Below are 12,528 nucleotides of genomic sequence, written 5' to 3'. Positions count from 1 at the left end.
GAACATTAAGCTTTAATCTAGTACTACTCTATCCTAGTATAATATTCTCAGGCTTCCACTTATATCTCCCTTATAATATTTAGAACGGGAGCGAGATCTATATTAGACCTAGCCTAGCGCCGCAAAGGCGTTAACACTATAGATACAGTAGAAACCATACCGGCAGTATCTCTTGGCCCGAATGCTAAATATAGGGCATTAGGGGCCACCTATTCAGCAGTAAAAGCGCAATGCTATTAATTATTTAAAGCCCAAAATTTAGGGGTAAGGATAGCAGTATATACTTTCTGCATATCTATCTTAGGACAAACAGGCTTTATAATAGCCCTCCCCTCCTTTACTGCTTTAATCTAGCTATATAAGATATATTGTAGTATAGGGTTCCCCGCGAGATACTAATCAAGCTATATATAGGATGCGTAAGAATTAGCGCAGCTTTTGCACCCCTTAGCTCTCCTGTCATGCTTATATATAGGTAACTCTCCGGTCGATTATATATACTTAGTATATTTATCATATAGAAACTCTTCGTCTTTTATATACTAATACTCTTTATTTAAAGAGTCCCCCTTTAGAAGATAATCGCTAGTAATACGGTATAGCTTCTAGGGATAAATAGGGCTCGATCCCTCCCTAATAGGGGCACTTCCAGCAGTAGATAAAGATATATTCGGGCTCTAAATAGGGTCAGTATAAGACGCTCGCAATAGAGGTAAGGACTTAAGACTTACTAATAGGCTTTACGATAGGCTAGACCAGGTCTCGCTACGAAAGGAGTTAACAGCTAATTGCAATAGAGATAGAATTCGCTAAGGAATACTAACGCAAGCAGGATAAAAATAATACTTCAACCGATTAGCAGGCAATATAGGCTTAATATAGGATAAAACTTACGACAATAGGGACCTTTAATATTTATTAATAGCCTTAATAAGAAGAAGAGAAGAAGGAAAAGAGCCCTAATAAGGAAAAATAAAGACTATAGGGAGATTTCTAACCGGCAGCTAGTGAAAATTTTTTCATAATATTCCTAGCTGCATCAATCAACCTCTAGCTGGCGGCGCGACGACGAACTTCTACACACTTCCACTATACTATTCCCAATTAATAACTATACGATTCCTATCAATTGTATAGCTATATCCGCTATAGTTACAGACGAATCCTTCCTATACCCGGCAATTAGCCTATATACGGATTTAAGGATATCGCGATATAGTAATCGGCGATATAATTAGTCTTTAGTAGAGGATTAATTGATAATAGAAAGCGATTTTTCCGACTCTAAGGCGGAAAAGGGGGGTATATTATAGGCTCGGGCTACGCCCGCGCCACAATATGGCTAGGACTCGGGCTGCGCCCGCGACTAGCCTTAGGAGTATTAGCACAGGGTCACGAGGGCTCGCTAAGGACTCGGCCCGTACTATATACGGGCATAAATAGGCTACTTAGAGGCCCCTATTCGGGCCCTCTCTCTTTCCTCCTTAGTCTATTTAATATATTCATTCGACGCCTATTCGCAGTAGCCCTAGGGCCAGTCCTTTACACTTATAGCTTATTCCTCTAGATACGTAATATTATATAGGCTTATATATAGTCATCTACTACCCTTAATAGATCGATTATCGCTAAGCTACTTAAGTAGATAGCGTATTAATACCCCGATAATACGATTATAGAAGTGGTAAAGCCACTATATAGAATAGCTAAGGTAGGCACCTATTAATAGGCAATATACTTCCAGCACTATCGCGAGAAGTTGGGCATGATTATATCGACCTATAACCCCTATTTGCTAATATCTACTGGCGATATTAACCGTACTAATATTACTGACCGTACTAGCGATACTAATAATACTAGCATATACTTCGGTATTATAGGTATATAGACTGATGATACCCTCGGCCTAAGTGATAATGCCTTCTTCTAATGGGAGGAATTAGAGCTTACTAAGGCAGGCTTTAACGCTAAGCCTAAGACGAGGCTATCGCCAACTATACCCTTAATATTCAACGGATGCATCCTTATAATTAATAAGACTAACGATATAATAATATTATACCAGAAAGGTTAAAGTAAGAAGATTACGACCATCAATAAGAATGCGCCTATAGCCTAGCGTAATTATATCGAGTAACGCGCTTGCGGTGCTTATATGGCTATAGTCTGCCAGCCCGAGGCGTCTTTTAACCTATCTATTACAGTATAATACCAGCAACCTGGCCCTAAGGATATTGCGAAGTTGAATAAGCGCCTTTAATAGCAGCGCGATAACCAAGATCGCGGCCTGCGGTACATCAATCTGACCTTTGCTATAGCCAAACTCTTTATATTTATTGACGGATCCTTTGCCAACAATAAAGATTTAAGCTCCTAGATTGGCTATATTATTATACTAGGGAATAAAGAGGATAATCCTATAGATAACGCTAATACCTTCCTACTGACCGGTAATATCGTTACTTATAGCTCTATAAAAAGTAAGCGTGTAATGCGTAGCGCACTCGCTTCGGAGCTATATAGTATGGTATAAGGGGTCGATATCGCATATGCGATAGGCACGACCCTCAATATAATTACTAATAGGCTGGGATTGCCGAAGATCCCCACGGTTATATATACAGATTCGTTTTCATTATACGAATGCCTTATTAAGCTAGGCACCACTAAGGAGAAAAGGCTTATGATAGATATTATGGCCTTACGATAGTCATATAAGCACCGGGAGATATATAAGATCTATTGGATTAATAGGAATGATAATCTCGCCAACGTAATAACTAAGGGAATGCCTAATAAAGCCCTTAAGACCTTCGTCGACTAAAATAGGGCTGTTATACGTATGGAAGGGTGGGTAAAGAGGCCGGTCAATATCTGACTGCGTTTGGGAGGTATTAGTAATGTCATGAGTGGCAAGTGTGTGGATTTTCCTATATTCAATATTGTATTATTTTACTGCGTTTGCTACTGCCCCTTTTTGCCCCTTTGTTTTAGCTGCAATATTTAACATTATACCAGCCGTACGGTATGAGCCTGTACGAGCCGGCCGCGCGGCGTGATAGTGTTATCGCCGGCATAACCTGCCGAGACCGCGCCGCACTTTTCTTTCTATGTGTGCGCCTTATATCCTAGCGATTCCAATATTTGCTTTTATAAAAAGAGAAGCTGCTAGTGTCGGAATTACTGTCGCAAGGTGCCCAATTGGGCATACTGCGACGAATGTGCCGTGCACACCCGTTGGGCACGATGTGGCCACTTTTGCCCCTTTACCCCTAAGCCCGGTAGGGCACGCGGGCAGCCCGGCCCAACTGCGCCGATGCACGTGACAACGGCATACGCACAAAAAGGCCATATCGTGTAATTACCCTCTTTTGCTTTCTTTCTTTCCTTTTAAATAGTCAGTCATTAATAAAGCAATCAAATCCTTTACTTAGTGACCTCCCGGTACATGATACCACGCGCGCGACCCTACGTATAACTGGGTACCCCGAGTTTATATCAACAAAAACGGTCTTCGACTATAGTTTTATTAACGCTTAAAGCCGAGTCTGATATAATACTTAAGGCGATTCGTAAAGTAGAGTAGATATTTAATTTATTTAAAGAAATCCAGGTCAATATTTAACGCCCGATACTACTATACTGCGATAACTAAGGGTCTATTTCTAATGCAAATAACCTAAATCAGTATGCCCGCACTAAGCATACCTTACTTAAATTCCGGTATATACGTAAGAAGGCCTACGGTGGCCTGGTAAAAATATCTTATTTACCTACGATAGATATGCCTGCGAATAGACTTACTAAACCACTTCTAAGCCTGAAATTCCCTATATTTCGGCAGCTATTAGGGTTGCAATCCCTATAGCTTAATCTTTTTCTTGATTTTTATAAGACTTCTTTCTTTTATTCTAACGCTAGGATTAGCTATATTGCTAATCAGAGGGGGTGTTAAAATCAGCGCCTTTTTAGCTGTATTTTGGTACTGGTCTCGCTACCGTATGACGTCTCTACGTTAAGATATCGCGGTAGCTATACCAGGCGCTATGGTGGGGCATAGCGCCCCACAACGCCGATTACAGTGGGCCACAGCGCCGGTCACGGCACCGGTATAGCGACCCACATCCGGCCACAGCGGCCGGTCATAGTGGGCCATAGGGCCCACAACAGGCGGCGCATTTCTACAGGATTACCAAATAGGCAAATCAGCACTTTCGGCCTTCTATATACAGTCTCCCGCTATATCGAGCCTTTACGGCATACCGATATAGGGTTTCCGGCCCGTACGGCAGACCGATATAGGGCTTCCGGCCCGTACGGCAGGCTGTTATAGGGCATCCGGCACACCGCTACAAGCCACTGGGCTTGGTTGGGTAGGATATTGGGCACAGACTGGGCACGGTTGGGCAGGATAACTTTTTGTCGGGTTTTTCGCTATTTTTGCGGTTTTTTATTATTTTTAACCGCTCTTTTAAAATAGTAGAAATATGTCCAAAATTCCCTCTTTCTAGCTAGAATAGTTACTAACAATTAGAATCAGATTTCCCTAATATCTTTGCTTTGGTCAACCTCTCGTGCGCTTTTAATCTTTAACCAGCTCTTTGTTTTATTTTGCAACGCCTTGTACGCCACTGTCGGTATCTAATACATTTCCAACAGTATTCTGAATCACCATTTTGCAATAACTTATAAATAAATAGCTCTCTAGTTGCTTATATACGTTTAGTGCATCTATCGCATAGGAACTCTTTATCTTTCGTATACTAATACTCTTTATCTAAAGAGTCCCCATCTAGAAGATAATTACCTGTAGCGTAATATAGCTTCTAGGGATGAGTAAGACCTATTCCTCCCCTAATAAGGGTATTACTAGTAGCGGATAAAGATATATTTAGGTTTTAAATAGTGTTAGCACGAAACGCTTACAATATAGATAGGGATTTAAGACCTACTAATAGGCTTTACAATAGGTTAGATTAGGTCTCGCTATAAAAGGAGTTAGTAGCTAGCTATAATAGAAATAGATTTCGGCAAAAATACTAATGCAATTAGGGCGGAAATAATACTTTATGTCACGGGCTCGGGCTACGCCCGCGCTATAATATGGCTAGGACTCGGGCTGCGCCCGCGACTAGCCTAAGGAGTATCGGCACGGGGTCATAAGGGCTCGCTAAAGACTCGGCCCGTACTACATATAGGCATAAATAGACTACTCAGAGGCCCCTATTCGGGTCTTCTTCCTTTCCTCCTTAGTCTATTTAATATATTCATTCGACGCCTATTCGCAGTAGCCCTAGGGCCAGTCCTTTATATTTAAATAGATTCTCTTAGCCTTGCTATTATAACCTTATATTATAGAGCCGATGATGCAGGCTATATAAGATATCGAGATAAGTACACCTGGAGAAATAGGTACAGATAACCCGAGACTACGACGCTCCCGATATAATATATATACCCGAGTAGAGCAGCTTGCATTAGGGTTATAATAGATAGAGGCGCAGATGCAGACTAACGCGCAATACCTCGCTGCCATTACCGCCTCGCTATAGACCCTCCTTACGAACCAGTTAAATAGCTCCTAAAATGCTACCTAACCGGCCCCGGTCGTATAATAAAACGCCCCCCTCCCTACAGCTTAGGATACCTAGCTAAAATGCAAGCCGATCCCGATAAGGGACCCCTTTAATAGCAAAAAGGCTATATTTATAGCCTAGCGGACCTTTATGCAATATAAGCTCGAAGTCGATAAGGAATTTATTAGGGACGAGAAGACCTAATAGATATTTATCTTTTAGAACCTTTTATCTATAGTCTAATTATAAATCGCAGCCTTTTTCGAGAACGGTATGGCTTACGATTATAATATAATAAAATTTTTTGAATACCTTTAATATCTCTTTAAGGACCTATACCGATAGGATTATACTATTACTAAGCTTAAGCACTCCTTACGCTAAAGCCCTAAGGAACCTTTTACTGCCTTCTTTATACGATTCAAGAAAAAACTTACGCTTACTAGTGGTCTCGGTTAGCCTAAGGAAGTTAAGCTTAAATACCTCCGATCGGCGCTTAACGCTTATATAGCTAATAAGATTATTAGCCTTAGGGTCTCCCGTTATAACTATTATTCGGCGGTAGACTATTACCGACAAATTGCTATTAATATTAAGACTAACTTAACTATTAATTACTATATAGGTTCGACCTATTCCCGACCGATATATACCTAGGATTCTAAGGGCGATATATAAATATCGGGTGTTAATAAGCTAGACTTGAAGGGTAATTAGCGTATGCCTAAGGCGATATAGGTCTCTAAAGAATGGTATAAAGATCGTAGGAAGAAAGGTCTTTATCTTTAGTATAGCTCTCCTAATTATTAGATATTTATATGCTACTTATTGCCAGTAATCCGACCTAATGCAGCTAAGGTGGCCTCGCTTAACTTATAAGTCGTAAAGGTCGAAAATAGCGATAAAGATTAAGAAAAAGAATAGCCTTTAAACCTAGTCTTATTAAAGGGCTTAAGATATATATATAGACCCCGGCCTAATTATAAAAAGAATTAGAAGAGATCGCAGAACGAATAGATAGATACCCCTTTTTAGTACCGATCTTATATAAATCCTATACCTTTATTAATACCTTAATCGACTCGGGATATAACTACTATAGCGCTATAAGCAAAAAGATAGTATAATGGTTAGGCCTCTAACCTATCCGCCTGCTATAATATAGGGAAATCGGAATGGCAGTAGATATTTAGAGCCATTTAGGAGAACGTAAGGTAATATATTCCTCTATTACCTATATCGTCTGTATAGCGATCGATATCGATAGATAGCTATCTATAGTTATATTTTATATTATCTTAGGCCTTACCTACGATATTATCCTTAGGATGCCTTAGATAGAGCACTATAATGTTATACTATAGGCGAAGCGATACTAATTAAAGATTAGATCGGCAGGTAGCTTTATCGTTAAGGAATCGACGAGAAGGCAATAGGGTCCAACTATAGTAAATATCTTTAGCTCGGTCTTCTATAGTATACTAAAGCGGGCGAAACGCTCTAAAGACCGATTGACTTCCTTTATTATAATAAGCTTATAGGAGATAATATATATCCTCCGTATTATACTGCCACCTTATTAAGACTCTGCCCTATAATTGCAAAAGTTGTAGGTGCTCCCGATAGAATTATAGGAATTCGCCGACCTCTTTAATAAGAAGAAGGCTTCTAATCTCCCTTTATACTAGGGTATATTAGACCACTATATCTAGCTTAAAAAGACTGCAGACGGGAGCCAGCTAGACTTACCTTAGGGCCTATTATATAATATACCACGAGACTAATTACTTAAGGTTTAAAGATAAGTAATTAACCTAATAGATAAAGGATAGATCCGCGCGAGCTCCTTATCGGCAGTAGCACTAGTCCTACTAGCTAGAAAAGGGAATAGCAGGTAGCATTTTTGCATCGATTATTAGGCCCTCAATAAGGTTATAGTCTAAGACCGATACCCCCTCCCCTTAATTAAGGAGACCTTATAATCCTTATCCTAAGCGAAATAGTTTACTAAAGTTAATATACGCATAGTGTTCCATAAGATATATATTGCAGAGGGCGATAAACACTTAACTGCATTCTATATACGATTCGGACTATTTAAATAGCTTATTACGCTATTTAGCCTGACTAAGGCCTTTGCGATTTTCTAAAGATATATTAATAAGGCCTTAGGGAATACACTAAGAGACTTTACAACCGCTTATCTTAATAATATCTTAATCTATACCGGGGGAATAAAAGCGGACCATATAGGGCGCATTAAGGAAGTCCTTTGATAACTATAAAAGGCCGGCTTAAATTTAGATCTTAATAAATGCGATTTCGCAATAAAAGAGGTCTAATACCTAGGATATATTATAACGGCCGGAAAGGAAATCCGTCTAAACCCCGAAAAGATTAAGGCCATCTAGAATTAGGAAGCACCTATAAAATTAAAAGGTATTTATAGTTTCCTCGGTTTTGCCAATTTCTACTATAATTTTATCCTAAATTTCTCCCGCTTTATCGACCCTTTAGTTAGATTAATAAAGAAAGGGGTCCTATTCTAATAATTAGACGAAAAAGAGGCGGCATTCTAAGCGCTTAAGTAGTATTTTATATCGTTTCTAGTTTTCGCCTAATAGGACCCTGATAAAGAGATAGTCCTTAAGGCAGATAGTTCTAGCACGGCCTTTAGTAGCTATTTATCGTAAATCGGGGAGGATAGTATACTCCACCCTATTATATACTATTCCGCTCGCTTATCGGACGCAAAATGGAACTATATTATATACAATAAGGAACTCCTTACTATTATCTCTTGCTTTAAGGCGTGGTTAATAGAACTCCGCTTAATAGCCTCCCCTTTTACTATCCTTATCGACTATAAGAACCTAAAGTACTTCGCCCGATTATAAGAAATATCCGAGCGATAAGCCTAATAGGCCGAAACTTTAGTACTCTTTAACTTCTATCTTTAGTATAAGCTAGGGTTATAAGCCTAATACCCTAATATGCTTTCTCGATGGGAATAAAAGGTAGATAGGGCGGAGCTATAAATCAGCCAGATCCTAAAACCGCTATCTATTTTAGCACTTAATATAAATAAAATAGAAAGCGAGATAATACCAACCTTGGCCCTATAAACTACCCTACCTTACGGCTTATATATCTTCGCTGACTCCTACCTTTAAGCTATTTAGGACTAAGCGATATCCGAAGATAGTATATATTAGGCCCGATAGACGGCAGTCGCAAATAGGGAATAACGATTTCCAGCAAAAGTAGCGATATAAGAATAAATTGCCGATTATACCCTAAATGCACACAATATACTCTTTTACCGGGCATAGGTATAGCTTCCATCGTTTAAGCCTTTAACCACTATAGTAATCTAATACTACTATAACTCGCCTATTGCAGGCCACCTAGGGAAAAATACTACCTTCCAACTATTGCGATAGGATTATCATTTCGATAATATATCGTCTAAGGTAGTAAGATATATTCGGAATTGCCGATACTATAGGGTGCATAAGAGCCGCCAATTACGCCAGGGGTTATTATAACTGCTACTAATTGTAGACCGCTTTTAGTCGTAGATATCGGTCGACTTTATAACTAACCTTCCTACTTATAATACCTCTAACCCGCGATTCCTTATAGTCATTATAGATTGCTTATCGAAGTATATCTAGCTTAAGGCTATACACTTAATAAAAGCAGAAGACTATATAGAACGCTTCTAATAATACTAGTAGCGCTTTTATAGCTTCCCTAAGGAGATTATTAGCGATCGAGGTTCGGATTAAATAGGCTAATTTTAGTCTATACTATATAAATCAGTTAAGACCAAGCAACTTCTATTAATAGTATACCACCCCTAAACTAATAGTAGCATAAAGCGAATAAACTAAGAGGTATAGGCAGTCCTCCGTATTATAGTTTCCTTTAATTAGTACGATTAGCTATACTATCTCGCGGTATATTAACTCGCGTTAAATAACCGGATATTATCTATTACTAGGTTTAGCCTAAACTAGCTGCTTAATAGGTTTAATATTCCGATTATCGCCCTGCCTTTAGAGGTAACCTTAAGCTTAACTACCCTAAAGGGGCATATGGCCCTCTTTCTTAGTAACTTTAAAGAGGGATAGGAATTAGCCTAGGCCGCTATCGCCTTCGCATAATAATAATAGTAAAATACTACTAACTATTTATAACGCCCGGCTGAGCGCTTCTAAATTAGTAACTAGGTATAGTTAAACCTCTAGAATATTAAAACGAACTGCCTATATAAGAAGCTCGATTAGGTCTCTACTAAATATACTATTATTGCCATCTTATTACCGCTTAATATCTAACTTAATATCCTATAAGGCATCTATCTAGTTTTCTATATTAACCTAGTCGAATGAGCTGCTTTTAATTTATTACCTAATTAGGTAATAACCGATATATAATTCGGGCCTCTATTTATCCTCCCCTAAGACTCTATAAACCCATATAAGGAGTATAAGGTTAAAAAGATACTTGCAGTAAAGAATATATAGGGCTAAAGATGGAAATGCAATATATTTATAAAGTAGAAAGGGTACGATTTACCGATATAAGAACCCCTAGAAAACTTTAAGGATACTACCGCATAAGAAATATTTAAGGCCAAATAGGGGGATATTAGGACTCATAATAGGCCTAGCTAGGTCTTAAAACGGGGTCTATTAGACTAATAAACGATGCTAAACGCCTACCACTATAAGTAAAATATAAAATAATAAAAATACTTTAAAAAAAAAAAAAAAAAAAAATATAATAAACTAAACCGGGGCCGATATAAGCTTACCCCTAATACGCCCCCTCTTAAGGCCACTCTCTATCTCCCTAAGCCTCTTCTTATCCCTATAATAGCATATAGGCTGGTAGCAGTAGGGGTCCTCGCGGGGCAGGGCATATATATAGACTATATATTAGATAGGGATAGTTCCCTATATATCTACGACATGATAGAGTCTATAGGCCACCGTAAGGCAAATATAGCGGGGGCGCATTAGGAGATAATAAGACCCTTTAATAAGACGGGGCTAGGCGATATAGTATTTGCAGCGATAGCTGCGATGAAGACGGCAAGGGCATAGGGGGCTATAGAGCAGGTTCTACCTACTATTATAGGGGTTGCGATAGATAACCTTATACTGGCGGCGGCGGAGCCTCTATATAGTATTAGCCGCCTTAATCGTACGATAGTTCCCCTTTTATATAATATATAGGGAGGGCGGGACAAGATAAGGGCAGGGGTAGCCGGGGATATTAAGCTCTAACCCAATACTACTCTATCCTAGTATAATATTCCTAGGCTTCTACTTATATTTCCCTTATAATATTTAGCATAGGGGCGAGATCCACAATAGACCTAGCCTAGCGCCGGGAGGGCGTTAATGCCGCAGATATAGTAGAAACTATACTAGAGGCATCTCGTGGCCTAAATGCCAAATATGGGGCGCGGGGGGCCACCTACTCGGCAGTGAAAGCATAATGCTATTAATTATTTAAAGCCTGAAACTCAGGGATTAGGATAATAGCACGCACTTTCTGCGTATCTATTTTTAGATGGGCAGGCTCTACGATAGCCCTCCCCTCCTTTACTATCTTAATTTAATTGCGTAGGATGCATCGTAGTATAAGGTTCCCTGCGAGATATTAATTAAGCTATACGCAGGATGCGTAGGAATTGGCGTAGCTTTTGCACCCCTTTACTCTTCTATAATGCTTATAAATAGGTAGCTCTCCGGTCGCTTATATACGTTTGGTATATCTATCGTATAGGAACTCTTTATCTTTTGTATATTAATACTCCTTATCTAAGGAGTCCCCCTCTAGAAGATAGTTACTAGTAGTATGGCGTGGCTTCTAGGGATAAATAGGATCCGATTCCCCCCTAGTAGGGGCACTATTAGTAGCAGATAAGGATATATTCGGGTTCTATATAGGGTTAGCACGAGATACTCGCGATATAGATAGGGACTTAAGACTTACCAATAGGCTTTATATATAGGCTAGATCGGATTTTACTATAAAAGGAATTAGCAGCCGGTTGCAATAGAGACAGAACTCAGTAAGGAATACTAATACGGAAGAGGCGGAAATAATGCTTTAACCGATTAGTATATAATATAGGCTCAACGCAGGATAAAAACTTACGATAATAGGGACTTTTGATGCTTAGTAATAGCCTTAATAGGAAGAAGGGAAAAAGGAAAAGAGCCCCCGGCGAAAAACAATAAAGACTACAGGGAGATTTCTAGCCGGTAGCTAGCGAAAAATTTTTTATAACGTTCCTAGCTATATCGGTTAACCTCTAGCTAGCAGCGCGATAACGAACTTCCATGCGCTTCCACCATACTATTCCTAATTGACGACTATACGACTCCTATCAATTATATAGCCACATCTACTATACTTACAGACGAATCCTTCCTATACCTGGCAATTGGCCTATATATAGATTTGAGGATATCGCGGCATAATAATCGGCGATGTGATTAGTCCCTAGTAGAGTACTAATTGATAATAGAAGGCGATTTTTCTAACTCCAAGGCAGAAAAAGGGGGTATATTACGGGCTCGGGCTACGCCCGCGCTACAATATAGCTAGGACTCGGGCTGCGCCCGCGATTAGCCTAAGGAGTATCGGCACGGGGTCATAAGGGCTCGCTAAGGACTCGGCCCATACTACGTATAGGCATAAATAGACTACTTAGAGGCCCCTATTCGGGTCCTCTTCCTTTCCTCCTTAGTCTATTTAATATATTCATTCGACGCCTATTCGCAGTAGCCCTAGGGCCAGTCCTTTACACTTTAACTAATTAGCAAGCGATATAGGCTTAATATAAGATAAAACTTACGATAATAGGGACCTTTAATGCTTATTATTAGCCTTAATAGGAAAAAAAGAAAAGGAAAAGGAGCCCTTA

This window comes from Ustilaginoidea virens, chromosome 3, assembly GCF_000687475.1.
Source record: "Ustilaginoidea virens chromosome 3, complete sequence".
Classification (NCBI taxonomy): domain Eukaryota; kingdom Fungi; phylum Ascomycota; class Sordariomycetes; order Hypocreales; family Clavicipitaceae; genus Ustilaginoidea; species Ustilaginoidea virens.
This window is presented reverse-complemented; position numbering follows the sequence as displayed.